The 17,882-nt window shown below is 33.2% G+C and overlaps 1 protein-coding gene across 14 annotated transcripts in view; it reads right to left on the reverse strand.

The window, feature by feature from the left end:
- GNAS (GNAS complex locus) overlaps positions 1 to 17,882 on the reverse strand; it is a 331,282-nt gene that overhangs the window by 23,188 nt on the left and 290,212 nt on the right. Inside the window, exon 1 of one of the 14 annotated variants that reach the window (XM_056812909.1) lies at positions 10,999 to 12,820. The exons of the other annotated variants lie outside the window; for them this stretch is intronic. The gene's annotated coding sequence lies outside the window, so the exon portion shown is untranslated. Of the gene's footprint in view, positions 1 to 10,998; positions 12,821 to 17,882 lie in introns of those variants that run through there. 14 annotated transcript variants of the gene reach the window in all.

Raw genomic sequence — 17,882 nt, forward strand, 5'->3', positions numbered from 1 at the left:
AAGGGCTAAAACAAACAAACAAACAAATAAATAAACAAACAAATAAATAAATAAAATTTCTTGCCATCAAGTTGCTCACAGTCTAATTGGGGAGATAACATGAAAACAACTATGTACCAGCAACCTATATCTTGATAAATAGGAAATTATCTCAGGGGGAAGGGATAAAGCATTAACAGGAACAGGAAAAGCTTCTCTTAGAACACAGAATTTTAGCTGAGAGTTGAAGGAAGCTAGGGAAGCTAGAAGCCTTCTGGTGAGGAGGGAGAGTTTCAGCCATGTGGGACAACCAGTGATAATTCCTGGAATTGGGAGATGCCAGTTCCACAGAATTAAAGATCGTGTTGGGGTAAATAAGGTGTAAAAAGACAGGAAAGGTAGAAAGAGGCCAGATTATAAAGAGCTTTGCATGTCAGAGGATTTTATATTTAATTCTGGAGGTAATAGGGAGCTCCTGGATTCTGTTGAATAGGGAATATGTTAAGAACTGTGCTTTAGGAAGATCTATTTGAGAGCTAAATACAGAAACTTGAAGTAGGGAAGCTAAGTAGCACGCTATTGAAGTAGGTCATTGTATGGTGATAAGGGCCTACACTAATGTAGAGAAAATGCCAGAGAAAAGGGGGTAATAAGAAATGTGAAATTAAAATTTATTGGACTTGGCAACAGATTGGAACTAGGGAGTGAGAGAGAATAAGTAGTTGAGAATGACACCTAGGTTGTGAGTTTGACCGAGAGGATGGTTTCAGGGGAAAGATATTTCGGGGGAAAGATATGTTGAGTTAAATTTAAGCTATAGGAGAAACAGTTTGAGAGGGCTGTCTGAGTACAAGTCTAAGGGTGAGGAGAAAAGGTAGGGTTAGATGATCTGAGGTCTGAGAATCATCAATATAGGGCACCTTAAAGGTGCCCCACAGAGTTCTGTCCTGGATCCTCTTTTTTTTTTCTCTCTATACTAAATCATTTGGTGATTTTAATTTTCATATTTATGTTATTGGTTCTCAAATCTGTCTATCCTGCTCTAAACTATGTTGATTTCCAATCTTTCATCTCCAACTATCTTTCACACATCTCAAGAGTGAAAGGTCAATGTCCAAAAGAGAACTCATTATCTCTTCCCTCTAAATCTAACCCCTTCTTACCTCCCTGTACTCCTCACTAATCTCTCAGCCCACATACAGAATTTATTGCCAAGGCAGATCAATTTCACCTTTATATCATCTCTCAAATATGCCCCATTCTCTCTTTTGACACTGCTACCACTCTGGTCCAAACTATTATCATCTCATGGTTGGATTATGGCAATAGCCTGATGAAGGGTCTGTCTGTCTCAAGTCATCCTCCATTTAGTAATTTCCTTAATGTGGAGGTCTAACTATATCATCAACTACTCAGTAAACTAAATTGGCTTCCTATCACCTCAAGGATCAAATACAAACCCCTTGTGTTTGGCAGTTAAAGCCCTATGAAACCTACCCATCCTCTGCCAATTTTCTACTGTTTTCTTACTCCCTGCTACATATCCTTCAATTTGGTGACACTAGCTTCCTGGCTGTCCCTCTCAGCTCCGGGGATGTTCTCTGGCTATTTCTCCATGACTATAATGTTCTTCCTCCTCTTTGCTGCTGGTTTCCCTAGCTTCCTTTAGTTCTAGATAAAATTCCATCTTCTACAGGAAGCTTTTCCCAATGACTCTCAATTCTAGTACTAGTCTCTGTTAATCATTTCCTATTTGTCCAGTATATAGTTTTTTTGTAAACATTTATTTGTCACCACCCCACCCCCCAATTAGACTGTAAGCTCTTTGAAGGCAAGGGCCATCTTTTGCCTCTTTTTGTATTCCCACTTTTTGGTACAATGCCTGGCATGGTAAACATTTAATAGAAGTTAATAGACTAATGGATAGATAATAATTGAGGGTGGAGGAGATAGTGGCATTTAAGTGATATGAAATGAGGAGAGAAGAGGGAGCTCTTGGTCAACTGTCTCAATATTTTCAGTGAAATATGAGATAAGGTTTTCAGATAAAAGTGTGGCATGAAAGGGAATCATGGGAGGTTTGAGGAGGGATGGAACATTTTGGAAAAGCTGCTGTGATAAGTGAGATACTGAGTCAATTAGAAGGTATGAACGGACTGCATTGCTCCAGGGAGGGCTTGGATGAGATTAAGTGACATAAATCTGATCTGGATCTAGTCAGGGCAGTTTTCCAATTTTCTCTAGTTTTATTCAAGAGCACCTGAGTATAAGAGAAAAAAGCAGATGGTGGGAATCATCTCAGTAGGACAAGATTAGTAAAAAGGCAGCAAGGGACTTGAGAGAAAAGGACAATGTAGAACTGAATTGCTTCCCCAAGGGGTTAAGATAGAGAGGGAGGAGAGTATAGCTAATATATGGATGATGGCTTGGGAGAAAGGGAGACCAGGGTGAAGAGCTTGGAGGTTATAGGAAGGAAAAAGAACAGGGTTGAGGTTGCAAGGCAAAAAGAAAAGTGGGATGACAGGAGACTGTAATCAAATAAGTGAGTTTCAGTGAATTCAGTGAATTTATGCAATGACAAGATTAAAGAGTCATGACTATCTCTCTGTGTAGTGGTGTGTAAGTATGTTTCCTTTCCCCATTCCTCTCCTTCCCTCCTCCCCAACTGGTCATGCTATAGGAGAAGTTATACCAGCAGGAGACAGTATATCTATCCAGTAACAAAGAGAAAGATACAAGGGCTAAAAGAAGGCATATGAGAAAAGGAGAAGCTATCCTTTTATTCTTCTATCTCTTATCTGGAAGATGATCACAACAGTAGTAGTAACTGTAACAGCAGCACAAGCTTACATTTATATATTTCTTTATACTTGGCAAAGTACTTTACAAATATTTCATTTTACCCTTATGATAATCTTGGGTGATAGGGCAACTTTTCTGTCTCCCACCTAACCATCCTGTGTGTCTGTGTACATGGCTACCTATTTCTTTTATGTTTTATTCTTCCCTTATATTTAGGCAAATCAATATTCCAAAATGGGAGTGTCCAGGTGACCTGGTGAGTTTGGAAAAACACAAAGTTAACATCAGAGGTTGCTCTGCCACCCAAAAACAGTGAATAAGAATTTTCATCACAAAGAAGTACTGACAATGGATTTAATGAATGTCTGGTCTTTGGAACACAGCAGAGAGCTCTCTGTACCTAAGCAGAACCTTATTAGGACTGTAAGAAGGAAGAAAAGATCTTCTCATAACCAGGAGCATTATGGTGCTCCTTTGCCATATGTAATCTCTATACATATGCAGCTCTATTATTGTACTTTAAGTTGGAGTTCAAATTAGGAGTCTTGAACGGGCAGGAGGAAAGTATATCTCTAGTTCTAGTTCAACCACTTTTACTATACCAGCTTAGAAAATAACTTTTCTACAAGCCAACTGAGTCAAACTGATTAATATGAAAGACATTATACCAGTGAAGGCTTGTAAACAACAAGCCTTTCTCTCTCAAGATTACCCCTGAGTAGTAATTAACCCTGTGCTCTAGTGGCCCCGATTGTGAAAATAGTGCAGTTTGGGGCAATGGCTATAGAGATGATAAAACATTTAGTCACCTCAAGAGCAGTATCTACTAAACAATCTTTAAGTCATTTTCTTCCTTATCTTTAAGTGTGGCTAAGTTCATCAGGTATTTGGACAAAATTCTTAGGAAAATCCTCCAAATTTCCATGTATTTCATCCTGTTTCACCTGAAATTTCAAGTCAAATTCACTCTTTCCCTAGTGTTATGAAACCCTCACCATTCCTTAAAGCACAAATATGCACAGTTTCTTCTAGAGTTAACAATATAAAAGAGGTTGTAGAAAACATTAGTCAATCAATAAACAACTACTAAGGGTCTCATATGTACCAGGCACAGGGCTAAGCACTAGGCATATAAAAGGAGGCAAAGGATAGTTTCCTGGTCTTAAAGAGTTAACAGTCTAATGGGGGAGACAAATGGCAAACAAATATATCCAAAACAAGCTCTATACAAGATAACAGGAAATAATTCACAGAAGGGAGGCCCTAGAATTAAGAGAGATTAGGGAAGGTTTTCTGGAGAAAGTGGGATTTTTTTGGGGGGGACATAAAGGGGGCCAGAAAAAGTCAGTAGTCAGAGTAGAGAAGGGAGCATGCTCTAGGCATAAGGGATTGCCAAAGAAAATGCCTGGAGCTGAGAGATGGAGTGTTTTGTTTAAGGAATAAACAGAAGGGCAGTGTCATTGGAATAAAGAATAAGTGTTGGGGAATAAGGGTGTAAGAAGACTGGAAAGGTAGGAGGGGGCTAGGTTATAAAGGGCTTTGAATGCCAGACAGAGTATTTTTTTGTTTTTGTTCCTGGAGGCAACAGAAAGCCACTGGAGTTTACTAATTAGGGGGATGATTGACATGATTGGGCCTGTGCTTTAGGAAAATCATGTTTATGGCTGAATGGAGAAAGGATTGGAATGGAGAGAGACTTGAGGTACACAGACTTTCAGCAGGCTATTGAAATAATTCAGGTATGAGGTGATATGGGCCTGTAATAAGAGTGATGAAAGAAAAAAGACAATTTCAAAAGCTGGGACTTATTGCCTTTCTAGGAGGTTGTTTCAAAATATGCCTACTTCATAAACTCACAGGTTCTTGTAGGAGCTAAGTGCTGTAGCAAATAGCCCTAACTCTGGAGTTAGATGCCTGAATTCAAACCCTGTTTCAGATCCTTATGATCCTGATAATTTCCTCAGCCATGAACCAGGGATAATAATAGCATTTACCTCAGAGTGTTGTGGCAAGAATCAAATGAGATACCATATATAAAGTGCTTTGCAAATCTTAAAGGAAGCACTATAAAAATACTGATTATATTATGGGCTATGTTAGTCATATATTAACTTGCAGATGTCCCAGACATAGAACACTAAATTAATGAATTTATCTGAAATATTTTATAGTATATTTACATAAACATTAATTTCATCTTAATAATAAACTCAGTGGGCTCTGGAAACTCTGAGAAGTACAAACTAAGAAGAGATTTCTAAAACCTCAAACTGAAAGTACAGACCTCTTAGTGTTTATACAGGCTATTTTTAGGTCCATGATTTCCTTGAAAAACAGCAATGATACACACTGTAGGAGGAACATTACTGTACTGAAATATTCCAATGGCAAAAGCCCAGTCAGATAAAACAAGTCTATATGTATTAAATGTTTTCACTATCTTCCAACATAGAGTTTCTCTGCATATCTGAAAGTTCATATACATAATAATAGCAATTATCAGAAAAATCAAATTTTATCCCTTAGTTATTTTGATAAAAGGAAGTGATTAGCTTTTAAAACCCTGAGCTCTTATTTTCCTATTTTTCCTTAATACGCCAATTCTAAGAATATGTAAAAATAAGTTTGCAAAAAAAAAATTCCCACTTACTAAATTAAATTTCTGAAGTACATTTTTCATTTTAAAATGGGATTGTATGTTCTATTACCTTGTTATCTGCATGACTGCTTTCCAATGTGATTTTACTAAAGGTAAAAGTGGTTACTTCAAAAGAAAGGACCTGCAGGGGACTTCTTAGGTCCTTGTCTCTTCTCTGGAATAATGATTTTCATTATTTTCATCAATAAAAAAATTTATTTTATATTCACTTTAATCAATTTTTCATCTCAAATCCACTTGCTTTGGAACTTTCATAGCATAATATTCTTGGAAGGGTCTGATCAATGCTAATCAAAACATAAGATTGAATCTGACTGAATATTGTCATTGCCATATAAGTATCATATTTGTTTTTTTCAGAACACCACCATATTGTTGACTCACATACAGACAATTCATTAGGACTGTTGTATCTCTTTTTCTCATACTTGTACCTTTCCTATTTTCCCTAGTTTTGCTTTTATGTTGTGCCTATTCCATTTAAGCACTAGTATGGCATGTATTCTTGAAGTGTTTGGGGGTTTTTGCTTTTGTAACAGAGAAGATAAATTCCTATTGATTAACTCTTTCCCTAACTCTTTCCCTTGCCTGGTAACTGAAGCAATACACTGGCAAAACAAAATCTTTCACTAATGAATAAAGATCAATCTGTGTTTGAATGAACCCTGGACATTCATTTAAAAAATAATAGTGCTTCAACTACTTATATACTTGTACATATAGAAATTAATCATTTTTTGATAGAGAACTATGTCTTCTGTGTTCAAAATGCTATATTGCTCATCTTAGTTTTACATGAATATGCTGTCAAATAACAGTATTTAGATAATTTTTAAATATAAAGGACAAAGGTTGTCCAAATTAACTTTGTCTTCTTCATTTTAGTACAGGCAAAAAATTTCTCCTCTAATCATATAAGCTAAGTTTAGCTAACGATTTTTACTTATACTTATTGGTTCTGGTTTTGCTCAGTTCTATTGGCTCAAAATTTAAACAATTTAGGATATTGTTTTAAATACACATATAGCATGTATAGAAGCCCTAAAGTAATAAGTATGAACTTCTAGAAACTTTAGAAAACTTAGAATTAAAAAACAATAATTGTTCCAGAGTAGGAGATCCTATTTTTTTTTTTCCTGTGTGTGTCATGGCCTCCTTTGGCAGAATGCTTAATTCTTTTAAGCATCATAATATAGTGGGGAAAGGTCCTGGATCCATTAATAGTTGTATGAATTTGAGCAAATCACTTTAGCCAGCTCTTAGCTTCCTCATCTGTGAAATGGAAATAAATAATTCCAGCACTGCTTTTCTCACAGAGATATTATTTAAAAAAGCAAGTACTTTTTAACTTTAAAAACGTGTTAATATAAACGTGAAGTATAATTGTGAAATGATGTTTTGTGATATATTGTAGCCTAGTAGTCACAGATTTAGCTCCCAGTTCTTCCACTTTTTGTGACTTTGGGAAAATTGTTTGACTTCTGGATGCCCCCTTTTCCTCCTCAGTGCAACAGAGACAGCCTCTACCTCTCCTTACATCATAGGTATGGTTAATGAGAATAAATAGGGTCATGTGTGTGACTGAAAAAAAAATTAAAACATGAAACACATTCTAAATTAAAGCATTGTTTCCATTGTTGCCTCCCAAGGTTACTTATCCTTTGGAACATATTAAAATTCCTTATGCTGGAAAATCTAATTAATTTAAATAATTATCTTATATAGCAAACTCATCCAATATGAAATAATTCAACTTCATTTGGACTGAAATTTACCTTAGCATTATAAAGAATGGATTTGTTAAGAAAGTTAACAAAATTAAAATTAATGAGAAATTTTTGAAGGGGGAGGTTTTAAGGGATAATTGTGGTTAAGGTAGAATAGTAAATCTAATTAGGAGAACAAAGTAGTTTTAAAGAATACATATATGCAAATGTTTCCTGATAATAACAAATCAAATACTTATATTAAAGCAAGTTGAAGTAAAGCTGTAATTTGGAAATGTTAGCAATTACCTTTACTATATGTACTCCAAAATAACAAATAACATTAAAAAAATTTCACAATTTAAACCGTTCACTACTTTAGTGTTTTTTTTTTAATTAACCTGTGCTACAATAAGGGATAAATAACACAAAGAAAGATTTATTTTTCAAGAGACTAATGAAAACTTGAACTAGCAAAATGTGGGGTTGCTTAATTAGCTTGTAGGAATCATTGTCATTTCCTTCTACTTATTAAGTATTTCATTTAGTAAACAAAAAACTTTGGCAGAAAGGCTCCTTTCTTGCACTTTCTTACATATTTAATGGGAAACAAACATAAATTTTCTCTTCATTCCAAATTAGATCCATGAAATGAAGCAGTCTTGATATACATTTTAAAATAAAAGGTTAAAAAATTAACTTCCAGAGAGTAAATTGGTGGCATTTTCATTCCCTCATCAATGGTACTGATGTTTAACAGTTAAAGGGTTGATTAATCTTTTTTTTAGGATGATAGTATGTGGCCTAACATTTGGAAAAATAAACCTGTATTCAATCAATGATGCATTAAAGGAACATACTTGATCATAAAGCAGATCAGGCCATGTCTATTTGCAGAAAAAGAGAGAGAAAAAGAAAGTAAAGAAAAGAGATGATTCATAAGGAAGGTAAGAAAAGATTCTGAAGAAAAGAAACATGACCAAAACCAAAGAAACCATTGTCTGAAATGATAGTTTTCTGAAAGAAAGTAGAAAAGTTAGGTTCTTTTTCTCAGATGTCTTAACTAAAAGTACAAGCTTATAAGACTTGAAAATTTTAGTTTTTGCTATTAAGTAAGACAATTTACAAATGAGGTGGGGAAGGAATCTAAAAGAGTATTTTTGTTCCTCTAAGTAGACAATCTACTTCTAATGAAATTTTTATTATTTTAAACAACTATTTCCTATAAAGGCACAAAATGAAATAGGATTTAAAACACAACAAACACGTGTCTACAAAATTCCTAAGTCTTCCATGTTGTTCAACAACCTCATTGATCAGTGATAAAATAGAATTTACAAAATAATTAGCCCTCAAAATAACCCAGTATATATATTAACTTGAAATCTCACTATTTATGTGTGTATATGTATAGACATATACATCAATTAACTATAACCACTATCCTAGGTGAAATATCAACAACAATTTTATTTTGTTTATAGGCAAATAAAGACCCATTTGGAGAGATAAATTACTTTTATAGCTTATAATAGAAAAGACAGTTTTCAGTCCAGTGCTTAAAAGGATTTTCAAATGATCTCTATTTCAATCAAGAAGAGCGGAAGAAAAAATACTCAATATAATTGCTAGTTAAAATATTAGACCTTACAAATTCAACTGAAAACACTTCAATTATTTTAACATTTCTTAATTCAAGAGCAGTGTCAAATTATTTTTTTATCCCAAGGGAGCATCAAATACCCATTAAAGGTCCTGATTTTTCTTGCTTTTGTAACTGAATATAAACATTATACAATATGTTTAGTGTTTATACATTCTTTGAAAAAAAAATTTTCACTTAAAGGAAAATAGAAATATTTTCCAAACACTTTTGTCTCAGTGATGAAACTGAATAAAGTAAACTAGAGCCCTAAAACCCTCAATTTTCTATACCAAAATATCCTATTGTTTCAATTTATTTATTATTTTTATAATGTAATTTTGCCTATAAATGTTGACAGATCATATACATACTTTGCCATTTATTTTTCAAAAAGGAAAGGAAATAGTATTCTAGATCTCTACTCTTATTATAACTGATAAAATCTCAGTTTCTTAGTGATTTAAATACTTCCCAATCTAAAAGCATTGGATAGCATTGCTATCTGAGTAGATAGTACCACTTACTATTCAGATAACATTTAGGCATCCCCACTTTCCTCTCTCATTCTACTCAAGTATTAATCTTCAAAGTAGAAAGGAATTCTTAACTTGTTTTGATAAGTAACAGTCACATAGGAAATTACAGCAATTATAGGAGAAAAACAAAATGCAGTGCTAGAATTAAGTAAATAAAATTAGGTTGAAATCTGTTACCAATCTCACAGGATCATTTGAGGAAAATGCTTTACGTCTTCTAAGATGCTATATAAATATGAATTACTATTACAATCTTTGGTCCAATAACAGAAATATACCTATCTTTAAAGAAAAGCAAATTTTAAAAAGTTAAGCAAAAAATGGAAATGTTGATTAAAAACTATAGTGAATGTTTATATCATGAATTTACCATAACTTCCTTTAAGAAGGAATCTCCTTTACCTTGTGATACATACAATTTACATGTTACTTGTGAAGTAACATAATCATGTTAACTTCTTTTTCCAAGGAGAATATATTACTATATATAACATGGCAAAAATGGTATGAATATTTGCTTCAATGATTAAAAGTTTCTCAAAGAGAACACTTAAATTTTAATTTTGCTTTCACTTCTACTTTTATGTTATAACATTTTAAAGTTTGCTTAAAGTTTTAAAAGAAAACAGCAAAAAGATTATATGCTAAGTACACCAGAAATGAAAGTTAATTTTAAAAAAATCATAGAAGTTGTTCACAGTGGTAACAAAATAAAACTATCCAACAAAAAAGAACAATACTATTTTGAGATCACAATGATAAAAAAAAATGCATCTGAAAATTCAACTTCCTAGACTATCTTAAAGTAATCATTTTGAAACAGATTTTAAGATGTATTTTGGAACTAAATTTATACAATAAAGCTAAAACTTCAAACAGAAATTTGTAATGGAAATCTAGCAGTATTCTGATTATTATGGTTCAAACAATAATGCAAAAAGAAACCAAAGATTATTTTATCTTAAGGTAAAAGAACCCCTTACTAAGAAGTGTTTTTGCTTTTTAAATGGATCCTGCTTATCCATTAAGCTAAAAATATACAAGTCATTATTCAGACAAGAATACAAATGAATAAAAAAAGTTATTGTATAAAATGGCCTTCATGAGAAGACTACATTTCATTCCAATTAGAGAATAATCTTAGAATGGTCTTACCACTTGGAGACAGAAGGGCACCAGCAGACAATTTTTAAGCCAAATAATATGAAAGCATTAAAAATATGACTTTACAGATGTGGAATCAACTTGTTACCACAAGGTTACAATTCCTTATTTGGAAAGGATAACAAGACACCTAAGTGCCCCAAATATTAAAATTAAAGATCATAAAGGGTTTTTATACATATATGAAATATTTTCCCCATCATCTATAAGAATAAAATTTTTCTCAAAAAACATCCTGCTTATAGAAGTTGCTTATCTAATCCCACATTTGATAACATAATATTTAAAAGATTGTAATAACAATCTACTTATGCATTATGGAAAACTTAAATGTGAAATAAATGCCCTTTTAAAAATGGAGTGATCTCCCCCCCCCCAAAAAAAAAACAAGCAAAAAAACAAATATCATGAGGAGAGAGAAATATCTATTGAAAGAAATTCTAAAAAATTTTTTTTCTCCTTCCTTTTACTGGTCTAAAGTTAGTACGGTTTAGAGGATATACTAACTTGCCCAATCAGTTTTACATTACAGCACCAGTCCAGAAATAGCTCCCAGCCGCCTTGGCCTCTAGCATGGTTGTCATGACAATGAAACCACAGTTCTATAAATAGACCATCAGCACCAAATCTTGTGAGAGAGACATCTGGAATCCGGCCAGTCAAACCTCAGCTTGACAAATAAAAATAGGCACAGGCAGATTTAGAAATATGAAAGGTATAATGTATCCCTACTCTAATACAAAGAGAAACAAAATTGCACAGAAACAAGCTGGTTGTATTTTAATGAAGGGCTGATTTAATGAAATGACTAAGGAAACATTTTAAAAGCTACATTAACAAAAATGCCCCTAGGGTTTTGGGGTCACTGTTCACAAACTATGCAAATGTTAACATTTTAAAATGAAATAAAAATGCTGCTGAAATAATACAAAATTGCTGTTTTTCCCCCCAAGTGGTAGCAGAATCACAACTTCGTAAAAATATAATTTTAGTAACTTTAGAAGCTGAAATGATTCAGGACATTGTACCAATATCCTGAAAGCTGAATTGCTAATGTGCTTTAAAACTGAGTTGCATGCTTCAGCAAGAAAAGATCTTATCTCAAGAGTAAACTGATTTATTTAACAAATCCTATCAAAAGTCTTATTGAAAAACCATCTGAGAATGATGACTAAAAAATTAATCTCACATGATTCAAGCCATATCTGAATTCATTTTCTTGGCAAAATGAAACTCTATTAAACCATTACATAACCTGGCTTCCCTTACTCCATCACTGGACTACTTTTAAACAATACTTTTCTTTCACTTTAGTGGGTGAGAAAATGATCTATTCTTAGACTATGCCTTTGATTGACTCATTCAATTACCACCACAATTATCTCTGTAGGCAAGGCAGTTATGCCAAAAATGCTATTCACTACATTTATCAATATTATTCAACAGCCGACTTTTCCTTGACAAAAACATGATTCCTTAATACTTTTATTGCCAATATTCATTAATAACAGGAAACATTCAGATCACTAAAGTCAGCCCTATTATAGACTGTCTGATATCAAATAACAAAATTTAAAATTTAAAAATTTCCTCCACTATAGATTTCCTAAGCAAATTTATTGGCAATTCCTTCGTGATTTAAAATGCAGTTTAAACCAAAATCATATGATCCTTCCTTCTAATTTTGTAATTCTTTCCCAAATGAAATAAGAGAACATTTGAAAGGATAAGAGATTTGAAATTGTTCTACAGATTATATAATTATGGGAAGTGAAAGCATACCAAAATAAAGTGACTGGTTAAGGTCCAAAGAGGATTGTAAACATGAACAAGTACAAATATGGAAATGATTTTAAAATCATTAATTACTGCTTAAGACCCACAGCTTCTAAGATAAGACTTTAAACAAAAACAGTATTCCACCAAGCTATAGAATGCCTGCAGGCCTTAACATACTGACATTTAAATTCCTTAATTTGCATTTATATGTATTTGTTTTTCTTTGGTCTAATGGGGGATTTTATAAAGTTAGGAAAATGAATTTATCATTTTGAGCATTGCAAGTAATTAATATTTTCTTGCCTCTACAACTAATCCCTCCCTCAAATATCTGAAATTATGGTTAGCATCTGAAAGGTTTCAATAGATTAAAAAAACCCTGCTTGTCATAACTAGGGTATATTTAGCCTACTTTGACTTAATCATAGGCTTACTTTTGTTTTCTGGCACTAAGAATGTTTTGTTTTTATGATCATATTTTCATTTTACACATACTAATAAGTATAACCTTGAATTATTCAGTGCTAAAGCATTTTTACCTTAACTATATTTTATATACGTGTATACATATATTTTGTATGTATAATTTATCAAAATATAATGAGATATTTTAAACATTAATGAACTTAGGCATTATATAACAGAAATGAATTATTCAGGGTAATTGCACATATTTCAATTAAATATTAAAACACACGTGTAGATATTTGAATTTAACCAAAAGGCAATTAATATCAAGACTTCAAAAGGGGTGATTCTGTCAAAATTTTAGGTGGCTTAGTGGATAGAAAACCAGGGCTTGGATTCAAATCTGAACTTGGACATTTCCTAGCTTTGTGACCCTGGGCCAGGCACTTGATACCATTGCCTAGTTCTCACCACTCTTCTGCCTTGGAACCAATACTTAGTATTGATTCTAAGATAGATGGTAAAAGTTTTTAAAAACAATTTATTCTCAGAGATTTCCCTGGGTTCCAGAGGTAGTTAAATGATTTGCCCAGTTTTATACTGTCAGTATGTATCAGGAAGAATTGAACCCAAGTTCTTACTGACTTTGAGTCTACTCCTTTATATTCTCAACATACTATGCTATGTTGCCTTCATTAAATACTTTAGCAGGCATTACTCATATTAACTAATTTTTCAATGTTGAAATTGGATTCTTTATAACAAACCAATAAGCCAAACCTAAAATGTTCTCAAGTTAAGAAAATTTAGTTGCATGTGTTTTTTCTTATTTAGCCTATACTATCTAACTCCATAGTCCTAGAAAAACTAATAGTTTTTCAGTTTTTCTGATATTTTTTCATGGTACTATGGAGTATCACAAGAAACAGTATCACCCAGTCTTTAAATAACTCAGAAGAAATCTCTAGTCCAATTTGCTGTTTTTGATTGTCAAGTTTAAGAGTATAAGTTGTCATTCTTAGATTAAGTACCATTTTGAAAAATAATAAATGAAGCATGAATCCTTTAATATTTTAGTATTATGATGTTGTCTTATCCTTTAATTAGAACAGTATCATATATTATGATAGAGATATGATAGAGATCATCTTCAATTAATGCTTCCCAATGTGATCATTCCTTTAATCTGTATACACTTTTAAGGCATTTATTCTATTCCATAGGCTATGGAGCCAGCATGAACTGGCAGATAGAGTCAGGGAGACTATTTAATATCCCACTTCATATACTCATTTGCTGTTTGACTACATGGAAATTAAGCAATAAGTCTCAGGCTCATTTTTTAAGACTAAGATTTACCTACTCTCTATTATTTGGTGAAGAAAGTTCCTCCATGCCAATGAAATTACAAACTCTATGCATTTTTAGATTATTTCATGTCTGTTGATATGTGATGGATTTGCTTGCTTATATGTTGTCCCTATAAAATTTGTAATCTTGATATTTTCTTACTCCTTGATATTAAGTATCATATCTTCTACATAAATAGCTTAGAGTAGAAAATAGTAGACCTTGTCCAAGTCATGGACTTCTTAAAAAATTAGAATACAACAAATACAATTCAAAAAATAACTTGATGAAATAGAAAGAAATATTAGGACAAAATTAAAAGATTGAAAAATAGAAGAAAATTAATTTATTTCATATTAAAGAAAACTGGCATGGAAAAAAGGTAAAAGAGAGAGGGTTTTTTAATTAGTGGACTCCCTAAAAACCATGATTTTTAAAAGGCTGAACACTATATTTCAAGCAATCACAAACAAAACTACCTAGATCTAGTAGAACCAGAGGACAAAGTAAAAATGGGAAGAATCTGTTAATAACCTTTAAAAAAAACCTCATCTTTTGTCTCAGTAACAATTCTAAGACAGGAGAGGGGGTATCTGGAGTACAAATCTAGCCTCAGACATGTCCTAGCTGGATGACCCTGGGCAAGTCACTTAACTCACATTGTTTAGCCCGAACCATTCTTCTGTTTTGGAACCAATACATAGTATTGATTCTCACATAGAAAGTAAGGGTTTAAAAAAAAAAGAATAATTTACATTTGTTAAGATAAGTATGGTTGGGGGGAGGAGGCAGGCATTGAGGAGGGAGGACATTTTCTATAATATAGAGAGCTTTTAGACATTCGTGATAAAAGAACCATAGCTGACTAGGAACTTCGAAAGACAAAATACAAGGGTCAAAAGAAATCTAGAAAAGTTGTTTGAACAACTGGAAAGGGCTATATGATGATAAAATGCTAATATAGAGAGAAGAATCAAGAGTCCCTTTAGAACCTTGATGTCTTTAAAATATGTTGAGGGACTTAGGAGTGGGTGATTTGATTCTGTTGTAAAGGGTTTAGGAGGTTTTTGGGAAGGTAAAAGGAATATATTAATGTAGAAAGCAGAAATGTAGAAGTTTTACTGTTTTACTGAATGGAGATTAACTTACTACTTCTCACAATTAGCATACATGATAAGAAAAGCATAAAAAATAAGGAATGAGGGGATGGGGAGGAGTAGGTCTCAGGCAAATCTCATTCTTAATAGACAAAGGAAGACTGAAAACACACACACACACACACACACACACACACACACACACACACACACACACACACACACACACACACACACACACACACACACACACACGGTATAAAGATAGACCAAAACCAATAGAAAAACTGGTAGAGACTGATAGAAAGGGAGGGGGAAAATTGAGATGGAGGGTAATACTAGGGAGGGAATAGTTGGAAGCCAAATAAACTTCTTGATTTTGAAAGGCAGATTAAAAGAAAAGACTTTAAAATGAAGGAGGTGCCCATCAGTGGTGAATAGATGAAAAAAAATTATGGAGTATGAATGTAATGAAATACTGTGTTGCAAGAAATGATGAAAGAGATTGTTTCTGATATCCCTTGGAACTGAAGTATCTGAACAAAGTTAAATAAGTAGCATCAGGAGTACAGCTCATACAAAGACAATAACACTGCAAAGAAAAACAGCTCTGAAAGACTTAAGAACTCTGATCAAAGCATTCATGAAATATGTCTCCAGAGGATCTATGATGAAGCATATTACCAACCTCCTGACTGAAATAAGGGACAAATACATTTTTTGAATGGACTTTTTTTTTAAACCTCACTATGCTGTTTAGTTATAAAGGTCCCCCCTCCCCCTTTCTGTTTTTAATTGTTGAAGGGGATGGTTAGGAGGGTAATAACAGTAATGCCAAATAAAAGTGAAAAAAAGAGGTCTGTTGAAATAGTTTAAAAAGTGCACAGAGGAGAAAAGAATAAAATTCAGAAGAAAGCACAGACAAGCGGGACAATTTTGGAAACAACACAATTTTTAAAAGTGGAATAGAAGAAATTAATGTTTTCAAATACAATCTTTTTTGTGCTTTATCTTGCATTGAAAAACTTTCTTGGAGGTGGATTGTTAAAGTTCATTATAAAAACGTTAAGTTAAAAAGAAAAAAAATAAAGAGAGCTTCCAGTACTTTACAGGCATAGATCAGACTTGACTATTCTTCGTATTCACTCAAAAGGCTAATTCTCTAACCCACTTGAAAGTAGGATTAACTTCCCCTTGGGGTCTGTATGATTAAATGTATTAAATGAATCTTTGGAGAAACAATAAATAAAATGAGGTGTTTAGATTAGATAGATTTTAAAATCCTGTCCAATTCCAGATTTATGATCCTGTAATTAGGACTTGGAGTTAGTAGCGCAAATAACATTTAACAGTGAGATTGAGAAACAGTGTTACATAGTGGATAGAGCATAGACTTTGGAATCAAAAAACTTGGGTTTAGGTTGGTCTCTGACATATTGGCTGTGTGACCCTACAGAAGTGTTAATCTCCCTACCTGAGATTTTACACACATACCCACATACTCACATGCACACACCCATAAAATTTTCTGAATCCTTAAAGCTCTAAATCAGTGATAGTTCTTGCTCCTAGTCCATGTACAAATCCTCATTCTCCTATCATTACCATCATCTTCATTATTATTATAATTATTAGGCAATTTTCTAAGTATATCAACTGAAAAGGAGTTGCAAATCTACATGGGTAAAGAGTTTCCTTCCTTGGAGTCCCCTACACTAATGAAATCACAGGTTTGCATGAAAATGGGTTGTAGTATAATTAATAAAGAGCAATTTATAATAAAAATAGGGCAAGTAAAAGATAAATAAGTAACTTTTCCCCAGAGAAAGTTAGGACAAAAAGTGTACAAGCAGAGAGTATATTAAATACGGGATAGACCTTTCCAATTGTTACACACACACACACACACAGACACACACACACACACAGACACACACACACAGACACACAGACACACACACGCCAAACTAAAACATTTTTTAATGTTATGATATTTATTGTTCCTTTAAAGAATGTCTTCTTTATATGAGTCTTAATGATTATCACTTAAAATATACATTTCACTTCAGTGAGACTGGTATCCTGGGCTGCCATTAAATAACTGGAAATGAATAAATAGTACAGAGGGCAATGGATAGGTACATGGTGGACATAAACAGACAGCAACATATAACCAATACAGAATTAAAAAAAAAAAAAGAGTAAGAGATGTCATTGGGGAAATATATGATAAGAGGAGATGAACTGGTTACATGGGGAATGTGAGGATAAAAAATAGAGAGTTTGAATGCCTCACTGGCATCCTGATCAGAGGAAAGTTAGAAAGGCTTCTAATGTGTTGGATGGACCTTCTATGGCAAAGAGAAAACATAGGGCAAACATAGGTAAGAGTAATATAGGATCAGTAGGGAAGGATAGGCTGCACTCTATATTATCAGAAAGAACATCCAAATGAATGAAACCAGATATCCATTTATGTATCTCCAAACCTAGCAGATAGCTCATATCAATATTGACTTCCTGATGTATCTTGCAATTTTAGCAGTGAGGTATAATGGAAAGAATGTTGGACATGAGCCAGGAAACCTTGATTAAAATGCCAGTCCTGCCACTAATTGGTAATGTGACTATGGTCAGGCCACTTAACCTCTTTCTACCTCTCTCTCATATTCAGAAAAATTGGAGATGATAATAACTCTACTATGTACCCCACAGGGTTGGTGGTAGGAAAGGCTCTTTGAAAATACCTTAAGTCTT

This window comes from Monodelphis domestica, chromosome 1 (genome assembly GCF_027887165.1).
Source record: "Monodelphis domestica isolate mMonDom1 chromosome 1, mMonDom1.pri, whole genome shotgun sequence".
Classification (NCBI taxonomy): Eukaryota; Metazoa; Chordata; class Mammalia; order Didelphimorphia; family Didelphidae; genus Monodelphis; species Monodelphis domestica.